Genomic DNA, 22,534 nt, shown 5'->3' with positions numbered 1-22,534 from the left:
GCGTTCTTTGGTGAAACCCGAAAGAAAATTTATCGGCACCTGGAGAATATAAGTCGCAGTCGAGCAGCCGTTGTGAACGGAAGTGCCTGAGGACAGCTCGCTGTTATACACTGTTTCCTCGTTTCTTCTCGTCGTAAAATGCCATCTCAGTGCTATTCCAGCGGAAATGTAATAAAGCGTGGCCAGACTTCGGCTCTGTGCAATGAGTGTAACAAGAGTTTTCATGCAGTGTGCCAATCAGTGTCGAAGGATGTATTGAAGTTGCTCGAGGATGGCCAACAACAGCGGTGGAGTTGTCGCAATTGCGATCCTGAGGCTCTGAGGAATCGTCCAGATTGCGTGGCGAATGAAGCTGCACAGCAGATGGCGTCTTGCAGCACTTCGGAGGATTCATCAGTGCTCCTGCTGCGTGAACTGTTGGAGAAGATATCGGTGATGCAGAAAGAGCAGAGTGAGTTAAAACAATTATTTAATTCGTGGATTAGTGTCATTCATGATCACACGAAGACGCTAAGTGAGCAAATAAAAGCTATAGAAGCAGTCCAATGTAACCTTAGCAAAGTGAGTGATGGATTAGATAAAGTATTTGGGGAAAACGTTGCCTTGAGTAAACGAGTTTGTGACCTTGGGGACAAGTAGAATATGTTGGAGCAAGAATCACTCAGGAATACTATCGAAATACATGGTGTTCCGATGTCAACTGACGGTGCTCCTTCAGCAATCGTGTCTAAAACAGGTCTTGCCTTGGGTATTTAACTCGATGGGAGTGATATTGAAGCTGCGCATAGGGTAGGGAAGAAGCATTCTTCCCGGTATAAGCATCCGCTGCTTGTTGTACGTTTTGCCCAGTCAAGCATAGCGGAAGAATTGGTTCGATCCAGGAGGGTGAAGAGAAATCTGTCACTCTCGGACCTTCACCTGAACACAGGGAATGTTAAAGCGGCTAGCCTAATTTTTGTAAATGAAGCTTTAACACAAACAGAAGGTTGTATGCCCTAGCAAGAGACCTTAAAAGAAATGGTAAGGTAAAGTACTTATGGGTGCGCGGAGGTCGTATATTTGTTCGCAAAAGTGAAGGCGGGGATAGAATAAGCATTTGAAGTGAGTCTGATATAGAAACCTTACAATGAGAAAGGGATCCTTGTTTACCAGGGACGGAGGATCGGAATGGAACAATTTGCTCATTGAATCAGCAACTTTCGATCTATTATCAGAATGTGAGAGGTTTGAGAAGTAAGTTAAAAATGTTCAACATCTCGTTAGGTGATCTTGACCATGATATAATATGTATAAGTGAGACATGGTTTAATAATTATATTAGTGATTCAGAGGTATGCATGAGTGGCAGATACAAATTACATCGGAAAGACAGAAATGAGACTTTGACAGGAAAAAAACTAGGTGGTGGAGTTATGGTAATGCTGAAGGATACGTATAAGTCAATGAGGTTAAGAGAATTAGAAACGTGAGATGACAATATTTGGATCAAGGTGTAGGTGAAAAATAATAAATGCGTGTATTTATGTGTAGTCTATTTCCCTCCAGATGCTATGCTTGAAGTATATACTATTTTTTTGGACAAATTGACCTATGGTGAAATTATTAATAATGAAATATTTATCCTTGGTGGCTTAAATTGCCCTTTATTCGTGCCATCCATTGAAACGAGAACACCATTATGTATTGAGTTGTTGATGTTCATGAACTGAATGGGTCTGAAACCGAAGAACAATGTGGAAAATAGCTACGGAATATTTCTTGATCTTGTCCTTACTAATTTGGTCGAGAGTAAATTGAGGTGATTCGCTGTACGTTGCCAGTGATTAAAGAAGATCACTATCACCCAGCAGTAACAGTTCATTATGACTGTGGTATTACAAAAAACCAATAGATGATTTTGGCAATTCATATAACTTTAAAAGAGGTAACTACTTGAAATTATATGAGGAGCTGCGGAGTAAAGATTGGAACGCAATTTCATCTACTAGTGATGTCAATATTGGTTTGGAAATGTTTTACAGTTACCTAAATGAAGCGATTGATATATCTATCCCAAAATGTAAAGTATTAAAGTACAAGTAACCTTCGTGGTACAATTACGAAGTTATTAAAAAAATAAAGAAGAAAGATAGGCATAGATTACTGTTCAAGGAAACTGGGTCAAGTTATCACAAATCAAAATACAATACTTTAAGAATAGAAGTTAGAGAAGAAAATAATAAAGCTTGAAGTGTTCACTTGGAAAATATCAAACATGAAGTTGTCAACGGGAACTACAGTAGTTTTTGGAAATTTGTGAGAAAAAATAAGGGTAGTGGTCATATCCCTGAAGTGTTTACACTAAATGGTTGTGAATTTGCCACACCAAGAGAAATAGTCAATGCATTTAAAGAATATTTTATGGCTGTTTATGTTACTCAAGTGGATCTCTCTAAGATATACATAGTGTGTTAATGAAACCCTTGCCCAAAACAGTGATAATCCAACTATTATTAGTATTAGCATGGATGAAGTGCTTGAAGCAATCCAAAGTTTAGATACCAAAAAGTCTATTGGTCCTGACAATATCCCTACGTATATTGTGAAAGGCTATAAAGAGATCTTAGCTCAACCTTTGTCAGTTGTTTAATAACTCTTTAAAAAGTGGAGTATTTCCCACAAAATGGAAAACTGCCAAGGTGTGTCCCATTTTTAAAAAGGGAGAACGAAACGACATAAAAAATTATAGGCATATAAGTATATTGTCTGTTTTTTCAAAAATATTTTAGGGTATTTTATGTAAGCGTATTCACTTTCTCATAAAAAATCGGATAAGTGATACACAACACGGCTTTATAGCTAATAGGTCAGTAACGACCAACCTAGCTATCTTAACTGATTATGTTATGAATTCCATGGATAGCGGTTCTCAGGTGGATGCAGTCTACCTAGACTTTAAAAAAGCCTTTGATACTGTACATCATAACATATTGCTTAGAAAACTGAAAAGTATTGGCATTATGGGTTCTTTGTTAACTCTTTTGAGTTCATTTCCATATGTAAGAAACAATACGTAGTGTATCGAAACGTGGTGTCTGACAAATACTCTGTTATATTTGGTGTGCCTCAAGGCTCGAACCTGGGTCCACTTCTATTTTTGATACTTGTTAATGACTTGCCACAATGTATCCATCATTCAAGATGTCTAATGTTTGCAGATGATGCTAATAGAGAAAGGTGAACAACTTACAACATTGTCTCCAGATACAGTCAGATTTAAACAGTCTGGTCACCTGGTCTCATGAAATAGGTTTATTTTTTAGCGTTGATGAGTGTTTCATCTTTTTCACGGAGAAAAAATGCAATCAAATACAATTACCATATGGGAGAATCCAAATTGAATAGGACTAATGAATTAAAGGATCAAGGGGTCACCTTTGATAGCAAAATGTATTTCACCACACGTATATTGAATATTAGCATAGCTGCATGTGAACTGTTGGGCTTTATCCACCGTATGTCAAAATATTTTGACTCTGAGATGTTACTTAAGACATTGTATTACTCTTATGTAAGAAGTAAGTTGGAATATGGGTCAGTTATTTGGAATCCCTATTTAAAGAAACATATTGTAATGCTAGAGCAGGTTCAAGAGATATTTTTAAGATTTCCATATTTTGTATTATATCATGTGTATCCGCTTTTCAGAAATTATGTTTGTTATAGTGATTTGTTAAGAGTGTTTGGTCTCCATACCCTGCAAAATAGAAGAACCATAAACGATCTGCTGTTTCTACATGATGTCATCAATAAGGGCCTATGTTATGAGTTACTGAAAGAAATAAAAATAATAGTTCCAAATGTTAATAGCCGGTTTAAAAGAACATTTTACATATCAAAGGTTAAAACAAATTGTTGTTCCAATACGCCAATACGAAGGATTTGTGTACTACGTAACAAAAACTTCAACGATCTAGACTTGTATCAAAAGAAATACTGCTTTGTAAAAGATGTTAAGAATATGTTTGGCGACTGTGATAGTATTTATTTAATATTTTTCAGCATTTGTTATCATGATTGTTACTATTTTGTGGCTGTGACCAATTTATTTTCAATTTTTTGTAGTTATATTGTTCGCCCTATAATTATGTATATATTGGGCGAACATTATAAATTAATAAATAAATAAGGGCTAAGCCTCAAATGCGGTCTTCTCTATTAGCCATTAGCCACGACCTGAGCCTGCAAAACAATCAGCCGCGTTTCTCACACTGCCCCAAGATAACGTATCGGCATTAGAGCGGGTGCCGTGGCAAAGGGAGCGACCAGTGGGTGTGGATGCGGACCATGACGAAAGGTCCTTGAGACAATGGGCGCGGAAGGCGAGCGAGGGTTGCTGTTGGGTGCGAAGTAATGTGAGATGCGGCCCCGCGGCGTGGACGCGCGGCATGACGCGTTATTGAAGCCGACTTGCTCCGGGAGTGGACCGCAAGGTGCGGTGAGGGTGCGGCTCAAAGCGCTGGGCTGTGGAGTGGGCGTATTTGGGAGAGAAATTACTGGGGTTGGCCTCATGCGTGGATGAGGTGCAGTCGTCCCGATGTCCTCGGGTATAAACGTTTTGAGTGGCCGTTCTCGGAAACGATGCATACGCCCTTCAGTACGCTGCGCGTTCGTAATCATTCCGAATTTGATTTCATTATTTTATCTTACGGCGTTGCCTTTGTCATAGGAATTGATGCGGAGCTTAAAATTCCGTGTCCTCGTGAGAGGTCCACGGGCAATTTTGCTTTAATATATTAATGGGCACCGATTTTCTGTGAAGTGTCGCCTGCTAGCTTTGTGTCCCATGTCATGCGTGTTAGGCCTTCAGGCTTTTTTTGCCGTGTTATTTTGCTCTTTTTGCCAAAACCGACAAACTCGCACGGCTTCTTATTTTCATGCGTTACAAATCAGGTCTTTTTTAAGCCCATTAAATGCATTGAAATAACGATTGACAAAAACTAACAGTACTGAATTTCCCAGAGACATACATGTTATAATAAAAATAGAATAATCTATACGTCACAACATTTTCACAAGTGTTCTCTCTGTTTTATTTCCATGCGTGGAGATATTTCCGTGCAATTTTGTTTTAATGCAATTGGTATATTTTATCTTCCACCTATATTCATGACTCTTTAGCCAGAGCAAAGAAATTTCAGCAATTTTACTGCTCTAATATTTTCCATTCTTTATTCAACATGATGTTTTTTTTCAATAATTCCCCTTTTTTACCCAGCGACCAAAGCTCAGCATGTTTCTTTCCATTTTTATCTCGATTTTGTGTTTTCTTATTGTGTTTACAAACAGATCTTATCATTCGCTGCAATTCAATTAAATGCAAATTGAAAAAGATGAATTATTTTCATTTTTAATTTTACTTTGTGAGCCAAGTATGATGCAAACAATTATTTAAATGTCAGAAATGAATGATATTTAGAAAAAAAAAAACATTTTTTTTGCAACATGTTTGAATTAAACGCAAAGCTTTCCTTTGATTTGTAATTTTATTTTGATTTCGAAGTACCTATGAAAAATTTTAGAAGATGGTGTAAAAACCCGCATGCTATTTGAATTATGATTAAACCGAAGTGAATTATTCCACATAGTTTAAATCAATTTCAATTTTGTCTCCATCTTTATTACGTTTAGCAGAATGAGTACTTCAAAAGTCAAAATAGAATTTGGAATTCCGTGCACCTATGCAAACAGAGCTAACTGATGCAGTATATTATCCCTCAGTATAATTAGGAAATTATTAATTGATTGGTGGTGATCACTCAATCATTGATGAATGTGAAATAATGCTTGAAATCGTTATTTTGGCTTATTGTTTGATGGATAATTAATCACGATATCAATTTTCTCAATTTATTGGCTACACACACTTTATCAATATGGAACATTACTTTACTAATTTCACGGTTTTTGTGATTCCAAGTCGAGTGCATGAAAATCATAAAATCTCCTGGCCATTCGTGGAGCATGAGAACGAATGAAATTTGAGGGGGAAAATGTGCACTTAATTGTGTTTTGAATTAGTCGTATCATTGCAAATGCAAACACGTGCATTGTAATATATCTAGTTAATGTCTGCGATTCATTTTATCGTAAATGTTATTTAGGAGTGTGGAGATGTTTGTTTATCCCAAAAAGTAACAGTGTTTCCATGTTTTCCTTCAAAACTTTGCCGTTAAAAATATTGCGTACCTTTATTTCTTGTGAAAATATTCTGTTTGACATTTCTCATGGCCAAAGCAAAGAATAAAATCGTGGGAGCGGAATCCTTTGGATATGGGGTAAATTGTCATTGGATGTTCACGTGGGTAAGTCCGTATCTCATGGAAATTTCGGTTGAGGTGAGACTCCTAGACCGCGTGCATTTTGTTTATCCTCTCAAGGTCTTTTTAACTCAAGTTTTATCGACTCGAGGTTATTTGGTTCTATACAATATTTTTATAGGTATTGTTATCACAAGTCTTGCAGTTATGCCTTGCATTGCTGATTTTATGGATATATTTTTTTACCAATTCTTGTCCTCTCAATTTTTACTTTCTGACTTATATTTTATGTATCACAAAATATTTATGTATTCCCTCCCTATACTATGTAAGACCCTCTCGACCCTCGACAATTTTTACAGACACACCGTAAATTCGTGAAAGTATGTAAAATTGTACAATTATGCGATGATAGCTGGATATAGAAATACGACTGGCGCAAAGAATATAATTACATATCCTGTAGATCGTCTGGGATCATATCATGTCGTCAGTGCTTAGGTTCATTTTGTGGATGTTGCGGAAGATAACGTCTTGTACAGATCAGGATACTAATTTTCATGGACGTAGATATAGCCAGAAAATGAGGCTGATGGTTTAGGAGTGTGGTGCCAGTATTGCAGCGACTGTGCTCATCTCTGACACGAGACACAGAAAGAGATTACTCTGACCGTGCTTCGCACTCCCGCAGGATTTGGTTCAATTGCCTGCGAGAGTTGAAGGACGCTCACGTATTAATTACGGCTCGAATGAGGTTAGGCCTCTTCGGAACTTGTTCCCCGCCCTAGAAGACAGCCGAGACAACTTCCTGCAGTGATGCGATCCACATCCCAAAGGATGTCGCTGACGAAGTGTCTCGAAGCGAAGCGGGCATGAGCCAAAGGGATGTCGCAACCAAACGCCCTGCCAACTCGATTTCTCAGCCGAATCACGCAACCTAGGGCCATGCACTAACCTAAAGATACTAGGGAGATGATTTCCAGGACAAATGTTAGAATGTGCTTGCAATGAATCGCGCGATTCTTGAGATCTAGAGACTCGCAGACGGATTGTAAGGGTATGGTGCTATGTCTGTCATGTGAAGCTTTGTTTTCCTCAGAATTGGATTAAAAGTGATGCAATTGGTGAAGTTTTAACGTGCGGTAAGTCCCGGGAACAATTATTAAATTATTAGGCATAAAATATTGATAATCGAAATTCAATATTTAAAGCTAGAAAACTGGATTGGTATATGACAACTCGGTACTACTGAAAGCAATAATGGAGACAAGGACGGCCCAAGTTACAAATTAGATTAGAAATAGCGGACTAGCGTGGGTGCTAGCGATGATGAAGGATATCTACTTTGCTAGTTTTGAATCAGATGATGCTGGAAATCTTGTAATTCCTAGTATGCTTGCTAGAATCTTAGGTAATGCGCCAAGGATTGTGCGATTCAATCTTGTGTCAATCAATTAATCAATGTGCGGCATGCAAAGAGGACTTCATTTTGGGAATATTTTCTTCATCTACACCTTCCTACTATCTCGCAAGCCGCCTAAAAGGCATGTGGCAGGAGGCGGTAGGACTCCAGCCGTTTACACATAAAAACGAAATGCGAAAATACGCTAAGCATTTATTAAAGTTATTTATGGTACGGAGGAAAAACGAATTCCCATATCTATCCTTTTGGCCAAATATCATTCTAAATTTATCGCTTCTGTCGGACCTAGAAGTTTAGTGGGACTCCAATATTTTATTCTCCGTGTCCCAGTCATAGGTATCTATTCTCAATTGTACAAGCAATCTAAGCTTCGTGCGTAGCCTCCGAGTTTCCAGCGTCTCCCAGCCCAATTCGCTTAACATCTTGGAAACGCTGTCTGTACGCAAGTAGGAGTTTTCGACGAACCACGTAGCCTTACTTGGTATTTTATTCAGTTCACGGATCAAGTCTTTTTGCATCAGATCCCATTAGCTCGCTTCATATTCAAGGTGCGGTCAGATGAGTGCTAAATAGCACCTTTTCTTTACTTTATCATATGAAAATTTTCCCCAATACGCTTTAACAATCCTAATTTCTTCAGGGCTATGCCGCAAATATTCCTTTGTGTGTTCCCCACGAGAGGTTCGAGGTTATCTTAACTCTCAGGTACTTTACTTCGTCTGGTACCTTTAATTTAGCACTATCCACGGCATAAAGATGATTATAGTTGGAGGAACTATGCAAAATATTTACCGCTGTGCATTTGGTCGGATTAAGTTCGAGTCCCCACTCTTTGCTCCACAGATGAACGTTGTTTAAATCCTATGGTAAAATTTTGTAGCCAGAGTGATCAGTAATTTCTTGATATGACAGCGTCGTCAGCAAATAAACGTAATTTACTGCTAATTTGGGAGCAGAGGTCATAATTGTATATCAATCCGATCCGTTGGAGTTCTATCATGCGGTCACCTCTCCCGCTTTTAATCCGTTTTCATAAATTTCTACTGTGCAGTGATTAGTACGGCAATCCATTGAATCCCAATAATTGCAATACATTATTTTCTTTCGCGAGGAATAACACTGAGAATCTATGGATTCAATCGATTGCATCTTGTAAAATGTAAAGTTTAAGATAACTGCGTATGTATAGTATATTTATCCATGAAATTCGGTTCGCCCTACTGTCAGCGTCAGTGTGTAGCGAGTAGTCTAAAGTCATTGAAACTTCAAGCGGATGGTAGGGCATGTTGTGGCAGACAGGATAATCCTCCACTCCAATATTATATTAATGTACGTATGTAGTCCACATTGGTATTAGAGCAAGTATTACAGTCCAAGTGAGAGCTTAGGGCATCTAGGTGCGTAGAATAGGGAAGGCACAGCGTGTTAAAGAGGAAAGGTAAAGGAATGGCGGCAGATTGAATGCACACATGCCACGCAGATGGGCAAATATAGCTCAATAGAGAAGTAATTGAATTCCAAGCCGCACTAGTCAATGAAACTCTTTTTCTTCAATATAAAGCAGGTAGCCATCCCTGCATCGCATCCCCTCCCCAGAACTTATCATTTAATTCACCACTGATTCAATCTATAGTAAATACGATTGATTGATCTAGGATTCGTTTGAATATATCATGAAGTTCTCTTAAAAGTTGGCAAAGAATTGTCTTTGGTAACATAAACTATCGCAAGTAAGCATGCCAAAAACGAAACTTCTTTTAAATTCCCTCCGACCACTGGGATGTCCACTGCGGTTCGCGGGTTAAAAGACAACGTCAGCTCCTAAGCTAAATGTGGTGATTATCCGGGATATTTAAATTAATTGACGGTATAACACCAACTTTGGATTTAAAATATTGTGAGAAGGAGCCCATTGTTATTATCCTTCTTTCCACGACAGCAAGTTTTGCATAATAGATTTTTCCAATAATGATTAAATAGACTTCTCCAGTTTTAAAAATCGTCTTCTACCCAGCGCCGTAATCATTTACTGCGCTGGACTGTGCACTGAATTTATGAATAGGTGCGACTTTTTTAAAAAGCTGTCCTCAAAGCAAAATGCCATTTAGGACATCATCTATGCCCTTTCGCTGCCCCATCTCTATAAAATATGAAATTTTCTATTTAATGCGAGGACTCTATTGGAGAGTCGAGAGTCGATAAATTCAAATCGCGTAACTATAGCGATGGGTTGTATCGCTGCCCACGGTGTAAGAGATATCATATTGCTCTGGTGAAGATCCTGAAATATTGTTTAAATATCCTATTTCAAATGTAGAAATTAATTTACAGTGTCTGGCGATATCTGGTGGAAATGTTTTATATCCATGAGAATAAAGTAAACTTCCACACAATTTTATTTACTAAGTACCAATCCGGTTTCGACACGTAGTTCCATTATCAAGGTACCAATTTGGCTTTCCAAGTTCTGTATACCGTCCAGCAAGAGAAAGGTGGGGTGGAAAGGAGAGCAAGGGAGGGGGGGAGACAGTTTGACAAAAAAGATGCGTAATAGGGAAGGTATTTGAAGGAGGGGGGACTAGGGATTACGTAAATCAGTGAATCGGTGAGGTAGGAAGAGAAGTCATAACAACCAGGAGAGGAGCGGGTGTTGGCGAAGGTCAAAAATTCAAAACATCTAAGACCGGGTAGGAATGTTCAGGGTTAAAAGAGGCGATTGGGTAGAATACACTTCATCGTTACAAAGATTATGCGGGCTATTAATAATTTCAAATTTATCGTAAAAGTCCAGCTATTGCCCTTTGTCTATTTAATGTAAAATATCAAAATCAAAGTTACTAAAAAGTTTACAATGATTCAAATATTTAGCAAAACATGATTTTTCGTCATTATTGATAAAACTATTCCTGTGTTCAATCACTCGATCTTTAAATCTCTTCCCAGTCTGTCTCCCTTGTGATATTTGTTATGTAGGAATTTTAAGTATAAATTTTAAGTGTAAAAAAATCATACGTTACCTAAATAATTACATAGTGGTTGAGCTCAAATACAAAAAAATCCAAGGGAAAAATAAAAAAAATGATATACAATATTCACATAATTTGGGGTAACTGAGTTACTCTCCACAGTCACGGAAGGGTTAAGCATGGCCATAGTATTAATGTCGTTCATTCCGTTAGGTGGGCCTAATGCGTATTTAAATAATTTAAAAATTATTAACTAGGGTATATATTGAAAAGCGCGGTTCTCCTAGTCAAAGATGAAACTAAAAACTCAGAGAAAAGTGTTCGATTTCTAATGGACGTGTGTATAATACTTTAATTTTCGTAAAAAAATCTCGTAGAAACCTCTCTATTTCGACATTAGTATTTATAGTGTTACTCTGCCGCTGCATTGATAATGTTTCGCCGTGCATAAACCATGGTCGGTTTAAATAAAAATGATTTTTTTTAAATAGGGAAGTAAATGAACTTATGTGATGCTAAAATTCCGCCAACACCCGTCACCATTGATTTCTTTTCTATTTTCCCCTATGATATTGGCATCTATCCGAAGTAACGTTGGTATCAACTTTCCAAGCACCATCATTCCCGTGAACACGCTCTCGTGCATAGTAGCTCCGAGTTGAAACTCTTTCGCGGGAACGCAACCCGTGCAACACGACATCTCCCGCAAAAAGCCTCCGTCCTACGAGTAGATCAGCCGTGCTCTTTGGGGAGGAAGGGCCGTAAAAAGTGACTCTCTCGTGCTTTTCATCAGTGATTTCGCTCGGAAATTTATTCTTCGCCTCGGCCCGGGAGCAAAGGGCCATTGAGGTACAAGGCTCGCTCCCATCTGCCCGCCCTCCCCGCGTCCCTTTGCCACAAACTGCCTCCATTCGCATGCTCAATCATCGCCCGCGAGTAGCTTGTGTCTGCGTGCTCCTCTTGCCCTCGCTCTATGCACAGACAGAGAGATTCATTTGTGGGATTGTGTGCTCGGGAAATGATGTGTGCTGCCTCCTTCGCCTTGCTCGTGATTTTTGCGTCGCGGCGTATTCCGGAGATGTAAGGCTCCAAGATTCACGGAACAAACTGAGATAGAAATATAAGCTGTGCCACTTATATATACCAACGATAAATCTTAATGTGAAGATGGTGTTGTTCCCTGGGTTAGATTTTTGTCAACACTTCTTATATGGATTGGAGAATGAAAATAGAATTGTATAATCTATGCGACGAGGGCCAGAAGAAGTATTCACCTTATGATTTTAAGCATTATTTAGTTTTGCAATATGTAGCATGCTTTGCGAGTGTAAAAAAGTAAATGGTATCCTTCTCTATTGACTTAAATTCCATTCAGTAATGTACTCTGGTTCCCTTAAAGGTTTCACTGAATTTTCTTTCAAAAGGCGATCATATTGATATGGAGAAAAATCGTGTTCACGAGGGCTAATATGTTAATTACTACACTATATAGCGGGTACAATTTCGAGCTCCAAAACGCTTCCTGGGTCATATATTTGTTTTGTTCTTCTTCAATGGGTTGGTGAAAAACATGTCTTGAAGTTCTTGGAGTTTAAGTGATATTATTCTCCCTGCATTTCATCATCTCAAAGCAATGCTGTCTGCTTTGTTTCAATGGGCTTCTTCAAATTTTTTTATGCAGATAAGAATCCTCGTCTAAAGCCGTGCATAATGCATATCGTTTGGGTAATATTGTTCGCAAAAGGAATTAATTCAATGCCATGTGAATGGATATCTATTAAATATTCTAAAGCACAGGGACCATTGATGGCCAACACCTGGTTGATATTTGCTGCGTATGATATCTTTGACTCATTCCTTGTGATGACCAACACGAAACGATGCGTCGTGTGTAGTTAAAGTTAATGATGCCTTCGCATAGTAATCGAGTAGGGTTCTAAACGAATATGTCTTACCAAGCAACTATCATGCATATTTAACCTGTTATATATGTGTTCTTCAAGAATAGACTCAATATGAGGAAATATCGTTGCATAAATTTTTTATCAATTTTTAATTACAATTCGTAAATTGATAAAATACGTAACGTTGTGTCGCATAACATTTTATTAAAGGATATCTTATTTGATTTCTTATGATAATTTTTTTGCCTTCTCGGCAAAAAGGTCCGCACTTTTGCGGTTCCCCTCACAACATTGCAATCATCTGTTTATTTTCGTTCCTCCACGATAAGCACTCCCTTTTTCTTTATACTACCTAGCCGTTCTTTAAATTATTTTTACCAATTTGTGAAAATTCGCTAGATTCATTAAATCTAATTGTGTATTTTGAATCCGACTATTGAGCCATAATTCCGACTTTGCTCACATATTTTGACTCTTTCGGTGCGATTTCATTCACAGTTATTTTCAATTGTTCTTCAACTGCTGGCGCGTGGCATTTGCAGGCAAAATTTACTCGAAAGCATTTGGCAGTTGGCCCAAACTTAGCATTCTATGTTAAATTATTCTGCTAAATATCCGATTCTAGATTATCTCAAGCACTCAAATTCTCGTTCTTCGTTAGTATTGCAAGTTTAAACATGTTATCTGTGTAAATTCTATTTCAGTCAGAAAACATCTGTAAAAAAAGGGAAACAATTACCCAGTGCATTTCTCGGCGGGCCCACATTGTCTTATTTTGAAATAAGAACTTCAAATTTCCAGCCTTTTTTGGCCCATGGTCCGTAAATTCCACCGAAGGCAGCTGTAATATTTCAGGAAAAACCTTTATCCTCATTCCTATCCAGTCCTCACGTTTCATCAAACCGTTGGCGTTCCTAGAAACGTCATTCGATTCTGATCATACGTGCACAGTGGCGACTAGGATCCCTGGCCATGTTTGAGTTATAACTTTAATGAATTCTGAAATTGTCGAGTGTACCACTTGTATCAGTTGCCTTTCAAGTGAAGCATGTGACCTTGGTTAATGCTCTCAAAAGGGATGTCGGCAGTGCACGATGGTAGATTTGGGAAGTGGGAACCGGAAATTTGTGAATATTTCGAAGTGGGCTGCAAATTTTGTGCTGTGTGAATTGCTAGCAAGGGACCCACAGTAATTCCTACCATTGCAAGCGTTGCATGAAGTGTAATGGTGACTCACTACTACGTGGCTGCCGTCCACTTTGGACTCTCCTCTGACCGAGGCAGGAGCGTGGCACTGGATTGGGCGAGGAGTTCTCGGCTTTCCTGCTTTGCCTCCTTCCCTCCCCCCTCCTCCTCTATGCCCACTCCTTCCTCCACTGCCTTTCTAATCTTCAGGAAACATAAAGGTCAAGCCGTATCGGTTCGTTTGTATTGCTAATCTCACAATTATATTCATTTGAACACATCCGCACTTCTGGTCCAGCCATTGTTTTAATACGTTGCGTACCAGAACATTTAAATGTAGAGATACACGTACCTTGATAGAGGTGTTGGCATTGAAAATATGTTCCTATTTAGGCGAACTGCTTTTTGGTAAAACATGGTTAAAGTGCTAATGATGAAAATGTAACTTTACCTTATGAAGGATTACAATACGTCTTTTCATAAAAAGTAACGAGTTACTGAAAATGCTCAACAAAATACTTATAGTATGTTTTTAAAGATTTTCATCCGACATGCCTTGACACGTGAATGACCGGGGGTGGTCCGGGGACTGTAAGCGTTTTTCCTTTGCGCACCATTCCATTATTTTCCGATCAATAACGCTGAGATTTTGTGAATTTTAATATTTTGAAACAAATAACATGAAAATGAAGTTTTTTTGGGGAAAAAATTCATGTCAAGCCAACAACATTAATTTTGTGGAGCAAATTAAAGTTGATAATCGTATTTTTCACCATACTTGTTCCTGTTCTGTCATTGTAACATTTTAAGCATAGCTTAATTTACTCAGTATATTTTAAAAACCATCGATTAACATTCCCCAGTGGCAATTATAAAATAACTGCGGTATTTTGATGTTTTTTTCATTTTGATAAATTCTACTTTTAAATCGGGTCCTCGGAATTTTATATATTATAGAGTATGGAAAAAACATGCAAAAATGCTGGTGTTTAAACGAATATATCTGACCAGAAGATTGCTGAATGTAGACGTAAGATGATACGAGTAAATATAATATGGCTTTGAGGTTTAGCCTGAAGTTCTTTCTCAAGATGGTCACGTTGACTATATCACTATTTCTTTGGATTTTGTAGTAAACCAATTGCTGGTGTAAACAGAGCTGCGTTGCATATAAAATATGAGTTGGTCAAAATTGCTTGGTAGCGGGCTTAACATAAATCTGCTTGATTATAAAAAAAGCGATAACCAGATGTGGAAGTAAAACGACTGGTTGTTAATTGGCTCGAATAAAAATTTGCAAACTAAATGTAAATAATTAAGCTTAAAATATTAATAACCAGTATATTTCTCCTACATGCTCATCTTTCCATGAACTCTATATTTAAATTTGATCGGTATTGACGGAAGTATAATTATCCGTATCGAACCCTGATGTTTTGGCAGGCGCCAATGGAAACATAAAATAAATATAAAATAACGAGGAGAACAATGTGGTATACTCAACGAATGATAAAAAGCAATAACCAATAAAATGGATAACAGGAGATTAATCTCTCTCTTTATCCATTTATACTACGGAGCAATCTCTTTCGTGCTTATATTTGGTACTTAACTCTTTTTTCTAAGAAATTTTACTCTTTTCTTCTCCTTCACTCTAATATTTAGTTTTAGCAGGAATGGTGGAAGAATTTTTATAAATGTGTCTGCATTCTTTAGCTTTTTTCATGTGATTTAACGCTTATACAGTACTTTTTCACCCTGCTTTAACCATATCGATCCAGTCAACGCTTCATTTTCCGCAGCAGCTCAACTATGAATATCTGGCGAGGTGTCTTCCGATCTCAGCCAGGTGAGGAGTTCCAGTAGGGAAATAGATCGCGAAAAAAGTTGAATTGATGGATCATTCTCTTGACTAAATAAGTTCGCTTGTAATTCGGTGCAATTATACCCAATAATTGCCAATTGCCCTACATGAGTTCTGTGAGGAAAGAAGGCGCTAATCATGTTGTATTTATCAATTCTATCATTTCTGTTAAGAACATGTTTCTTTTTTCTTGTTTTGCGTAAATTTTTGTCATCCCACTTTTAGTTATAATTTCTCATTTTCATCCGTAATGCAGTATGTTAATGATTCTTGCGACATGCTGTTTTACGTGGAGCTGTTAATATTAATTTTTACCGGGTAAGTTTCCTATAAATCTACCATTCTCTACGCAACAGTATGTTCTCCGATTAATAACTCGATAAAGTTTTCGCTAACACTGGAAGTAACTTTCAACTGCATTGGTGCGGCGGATGTGAAGGTATTTGAGGGGATGCCCTGAAAAATCGTTCAACAGCTGCCTGACTGACAACGCGTAGGCATTAGACTTGTTCGCTGCACTATTTTTAGTCCCCTTTGATGTAAGTGTGAAAACCTACCGGAGTAAACTTACTCTAAAAGCAATTTAGGGAATCTTCACATAGGACAAAGATTGCAAAAGAAAATTCTTAAATCAGATGAAGGGTCTGATTGGTTCACAACAACGATATGTTTTTCTTCAATATACTTTATGCAATTGGAAATTTTATTTTCTTTGAATTTAGCACGCGTGGATATGAAGTTTAAGGGTTTCATAAAATCAATTAAGAAGCATTTCAATTGCTAACTTTTTCAATATCTTGGAAACCTGCCGTTCCATAATTGTTGAAAGTTTTTGAATGTTGGCGTGAGTTCCTGGAGTCCGTTAAACAAACGCGTTTTTTCCACTCTATCCAGCTACCCACTTCCAAAAAACATTTGGGGCCTAGCGTCGTCCACATATACACGTCCTTGCTTGTTGTCCGAATTCCGCAGCAGCGCTCGGAATCTAAAGGAAAACTTGCACGCATTTTTTGAGCGGGTACCCAAGCAGTCTCGAGGCGTTCATGTTCCTAGGAATCACTGCGAAAAAATTTCGATGCCAAGTGAGTTTGTGGAATTAACTGTTGTTCTAGTATAATTTTAGTTGGAATATTCTTGCTTGTAATTTTTCTTTCTATTTAAATGTAGTTTGAATTAAAATCTAATTTGGTATATTTAATGTATTAGTGCTAAAAGAAGTGATATGTGTCGAGTTTATTTTTGTAATCTGTTTTCCTTAATTTTTCTCCGTTTTCATTCCTCGGAAAAATCTTTTTGAGTTCCCTGCGTAAAAGTCGTGTTATCGTTGCTGGCTGTATTTCAAGCTGTTTTTGTTTGCTGCCAAAGTAATTACGTTTTTCTCAGAACAAACCACACTCGCCGTTGATTCTCAACTTTGAGACTTTTTTGTACCTTTTTTGTCTGTAGTGTCAGCCTGAGCTTCTGGATCAGCGGAATTTTCTGCCTCTTATTTATAAATATTTCACTCTTTCATTTTCAAATCTGTAACAGTAGTTCAATCTAACAGTAAAGGTATTATTTTTAACTGTAGAAATGCATGGTAAAAGTCCTGTAATTGAACGTTATTCCTAAACATTTATTTTGAAATTAGGGCAGAAATTATAGAATCTTGGTCTAAACCTAGGGTCAGGAACAATTTAATATCCCGAATATTTGAATATTTTATCCTTAATTTTAAAATCAGCTTCATCTGAAAAGTGGTCATCAGTGTGTTACACCGTATAACCTTTACCAGCTCAAAAAATAAAACATTCTGTACCGGCGGATCAATGACACTTTTTTTGGGAGGGAGAGTTTCTTGAAAGACAAACAAAAAGAGTTCCTCCTCCGGCGAAAATATATTAGGTCCTTGTAATTTTTTCCGAATGAGCTATGACCGTAATCAAAAGTGTTCTGAGTGGAAAATATCGAAGGTGAAAATATTTTTGGTGAAAAATGGTTAAAATATGGTTGTGCTGCGATAATAAATTTCGAAAATAAGGAATACTTCATTTGTGACTTGTGACAGATGCATGTCCGTTGGCGTCCCGGAAAAGCAGTTGATACTCACGAATGCACACTCTTATTGATTTTTATCATCAATTTGTATCTGTAGAAATACTTGTAATCGCTGCACCATTTTGACTTCAAGCCTATCTACTTGTAATATTGAAAAGAAAGTTTCTTTAATTTTGACTCGAACAAAACCATAATCATGATTGATATATTTGGATCATGTTCCTCTTTCTATTTTTCCTTCACTGCTTGTTTATACTTCTCACTCCAATAGCATTCTCTTCTCCAAATCTGTAGACATTCCTTGGACCGTCCCCAGAACTCTAAAATTTATTTGAATTCAGGTTCTCTCGCCCTTTTTCTACGTAATCGTATGGACAACAAAATGTTATTTTTCCATTTGGATTAAAAGCTTCTGTGGTAATGAAGGAATAGGCTGAGGGAAACGAAATTTTTGGGAAAGTTCTTTAGTGAACCAATCCAAAAATACTTACCTAAGAACCTTGTAGGTGCGACTGACTTATATTTCACTCATATTTGAAACGCATCATGTGCCAACAATATATTCTCCACTTATCTCCATCAACTTAACTCCGAAAGACACTGAAAATGATATAACTTCAAGCAGAAAGAGGTGATAAATAGTTTTCTTCTCGTATTATACCAAGATTTTTTTTATATTGCAATTTTAGAGCACTCAGAGTTTCAAGCTCACTAAATGAGTGCAATGCATAATATGCATATATCGTTTCTAAGGCAAGATAAAATTAGTTATCAATATAATATGCAATTTTTCATCTAATTTTCCTACCATTCTTCGAGTATACACTTTACTAGCCAATAAAATTTAAGACGAAATGCTTACTTTTTCCTGAAAAATGATTTTTAGGAAATTGTTTTCAACGATTTGACTTGATTTGAATTTGTCATGATACGTTTCCATATTTATATTTTCGCCATAATGCTCACATTCTGTGCGCATCATATATTTTGAGTCCAATAAAAAGGCTAATACATGCATAGAAGTAGAGAAAGTAGAATATTACCGTCAAAATTAATACACATCGACCATCATACTCTTTCAATTTTTTCCTTTCTACGCTTGTGCAGACTTCTCGCTTCGATAATTTTCTCTTTCTCTTTTCTTTAAACCTGTGGACATTCATAGGACCGTCCTCTATTCGCTTCCCTGATAACTACAAATGGTTACCACTAACCAAATCGTGTCATGATATGCCATCACTTTCGAAGAAACATATGTAGGTCGTGTTCTAAGTTTACTACACAGAGTAATCCCGAAATAAATACCCAGTTGGGTGTTACTATTGATAGCATCAACTGAAAGTCTTGGTCCTTCTCATCAAATTGTAGTAATTTTTTATTTCACTTGATGGCTATTAATCAGAAAATTCAAATGCTATGTGCTTCCTTTGGAACAAAATCATTCCTTGTTTTAGGATTCCTTGTTAAGTCAGGATTAGAGACAACATTACGCAAATGTTGCCTGCCAGGTCATTAAGGTACGTGTGATACAAGATGATAGTTATTGAACGTTTTTATAAGCATTGTTATTTTTAAACATCATGAAAGTTATAAAAGATCACTGCATACGATTAAATAATAATAGAAAATTAACTTATTATGGCATTTTATTGATTCTCAAATATTCATGAACGTTTACTTTAAACGTTTGAATCAGAAAATAGGGGAAGTCACTTTAAAGAATAAGTTCCCATGGCCAAGCACGAGCTACTACGTTTTGCGATGAGCTCGAACATGGGGTAGTCCCCATTCTAGGGTGACATGAAATGGCCAGTTTGACTTTTCACCGAGGGTTTATTTAATTAGCCATCATAAATATGTTTTTGATGATTAAAGAATATCCACCCGAAGCATGATATCACGACTTTTTTGCCTGCCTCTTATAAAGAACTCGCCTTAAAAGAACGGATGTGCACAAGTGATATTCTGAATTCAAACGCGGCAACAAGCCGATCGAAGACATTTAACGCACGGGCCGGCCTTCCAAGTCCATAACTGATGATAAGTAATGTAGGAAAACTCATGCCCTTTTGCACGAGGATAAGAGGCGTACTATTTACGATCTCTCTGAAAAATCTGGTCTTTATTTGAGTTCATTGCGCTGAATTTAAGATGAAGTTTAGAAAATGAGACGCATCGCGGCGAAAATCATCCCGTTTGCTGACTCGTGATCAAAATGCGGCCCGTGTTGCTGATAGCCGTGAATTGAGTTTTTGGTACAAAATGGCATGAAACTGCTTTCTCAACCACCCTACTCACTAGATCTCGCACCTTGTGATTTCCTTTTTCTCCCCTCCCCGGAAGAAAATGGTGATGAAAGGGAAATGTTTTCATCGTATTACAGTGGTGAAAATGAAATCGAAGGCGGTCCTGTATGGCATCGGAAACAAGTACCAAAGGTGTTTCGCGTGCTGGAAAAAAAATTTTCACCAATGTATCAGTTTAAATGGGGAGTACTTTAAAGATAAATAGAGGTTGTTGCACAAAACAGTAAATTTTGAATTAAAAAAAAATGTGTCTGGTTATTTTTAGGTCTCCCCTCGTACACAAGATGTCGGCTTAGGGGATGAGATGAAACGAACGGACATGAAAATAAACGAAGAGGTGCTGCATATAGCGATTGAGGAGAAGAGATTGTAGGATTATAGAAATATTGAGTACTTTTTTATGAACACGAAAGTACACCGTTTCCTTCATATCCTATTCCATTTTCTGACGACGTAGATATTCTACCCTTCGTTCCATCTGTAATCCGTTGCTAGTTTACGGTTTGCATTGAAGGTTTATCCATAATAATTTGCCTTTCGGCACCTAGAAGTGGCTTGTACTATTTTAATTCCTGATTTAAATCTCGCAATTCCTATTTCCATAATTTTCCCTCGCTAATCTCTAAATTTATTGGAAATAACCCACATAGTTCGTCATTTACGAATTATCATTCAGTTAATGAATATAAATCGTTCTAATGTTTGATAATGAAATATCTTTACCAAAATATATGAGGACTCAATTGCAATCAAAATATGTGCCGAATATTTGAAGAGGGAGTAACTGCTATTTTACACCGGGATCGAGTAGATGTGGTATCAGGAGTGCTGGCTTCCCCTCAGTGATAGCAGAAAATTTTCGGAGACTGCCCGATTCCTGCTTGAACGTTTTATGGAGGACATTTAAAGTGCAACACTCCGTCCGTCGTATGGGACGCTAAGCGGCGGTCCCCTTGGCGCTTTTCGTTGAGAGCAGCGTAATGCCGATGCCTGGTTTCTCTCTACCCTTCCTTCCATACCCTTCCCTCATTGCGAAAATGGCCTCAGCTGTAAGTCAACTCCTCTAAATACCATACAGTTCTATTTTGCTTTTTAACATTGAAAAATGACAGAAAATCCTTCGCTTCGGAAACAGGTAAACGCAAGGGACGGGTATTAACCGTTAGGCCAACGATAATAGTATTTCGCCTGGGGTATATGTTTACGTAATTTTCACGAGACTATTTGTTGGAGTACTATCCTCTAAATGCGACAAACTTTGTTTATTTTTGCTGTATGAGCTATTCCAGCCACCGTAGGGACTCAAAGGTTTATATTTCTTCTTTGCGTAGAAGACAACTCACAGGAAAACCTTAACTTCTCGGCTTTCTTCGAAGGAGGAATGTGTTAGCTGTGAGAGGAAGTTCATGGGGTCTTTATATCTCTGACATCATTTTAGGGCCTCTTTGCGTGGGTAGAATATTCAAGTTTCACCATTTGCGCCACCCGATAAATTAAAAATCGACTCCTAGTAGGCTTGGAATGCATGAACAATATGCTAAGGTTGACTTAGGAAAATTACGGAGACGGCATCGTTAATTTTGAAGACCAACTTTTGAAAGTGATTCAGCATACAAAACATTTTTCTTAGGTAAAGTATGAGGGGGGTTTAACCTTCAAAAAGAAAAATACTATGGTTGCTGCTTTCGACAGAATCGCGGAGTAATCTTCCATCAGTTTTTCGCAACGGAAATTTTTGAGAAAGGAAAGCATTTTGGGCCTCTTAATTGCATTAACTATTAGAGATTTGTATCATGCTTTAATGGATGGCAAATTTAACATTATCCTTGTGAAACCGTAATGAAATAAGTTCGTTACTGAGCTTGTAACTTGCGTCTCGGCCTTGTATGCGGTACTTATTCCAGTGGACTACTGTGGTACAATTAGTGAGTACCTCATTCATAGGCAGCAACGCTTCTTTGTAATATGTTTTCTTCTAAGACTACCATCAGAGATGAATTCTAACCAAAGCTTGTGCGATGAAAGCGTCGAATTTTGGCAAATTAACTGATTTCTGGCCACTCTGAGCTGTGTCTTGTCGTTTGTCCAATGACCCCTCCTGCATTCTCAAAATTGATTAATACTAAGCATCATTTCTCTGCGATGGGTATCCATGTAAAATATTCCATTAGTAACCATATGACTACTTACAGTAGCCCACACATTACTTCACTGTTTTTATCCTCATTTTTCTGTGCGACAAAATAATAAAACGCTGTAATTGTAGCATTACTACGGAGTCAATCATATGTTGTTGTATTAATGTTTTCTGGTTGCTTACTGTGCAATACCTATGTCAATTATTTTATGGAACGTAAATCAATATCTTATGTATGCCTTCAAAAATATCATGCGAGAAACTTTTCAAAAATTTCGAAATAAATGAACTAAGACAGTGCGTGGTATGACATCGGGAAGTGGGAACAAAATCAAATTTTGCTTTACGTTCGCTAGAAATATAATTCTAAAAACTGAATCGAATAGGTTTCTATGTAGTTCCCAATCCCAGTC

Source organism: Ischnura elegans, chromosome X (assembly GCF_921293095.1).
Source record: "Ischnura elegans chromosome X, ioIscEleg1.1, whole genome shotgun sequence".
NCBI classification, from domain to species: Eukaryota; Metazoa; Arthropoda; class Insecta; order Odonata; family Coenagrionidae; genus Ischnura; species Ischnura elegans.
Note: the sequence above shows the minus strand (reverse complement) of the source record.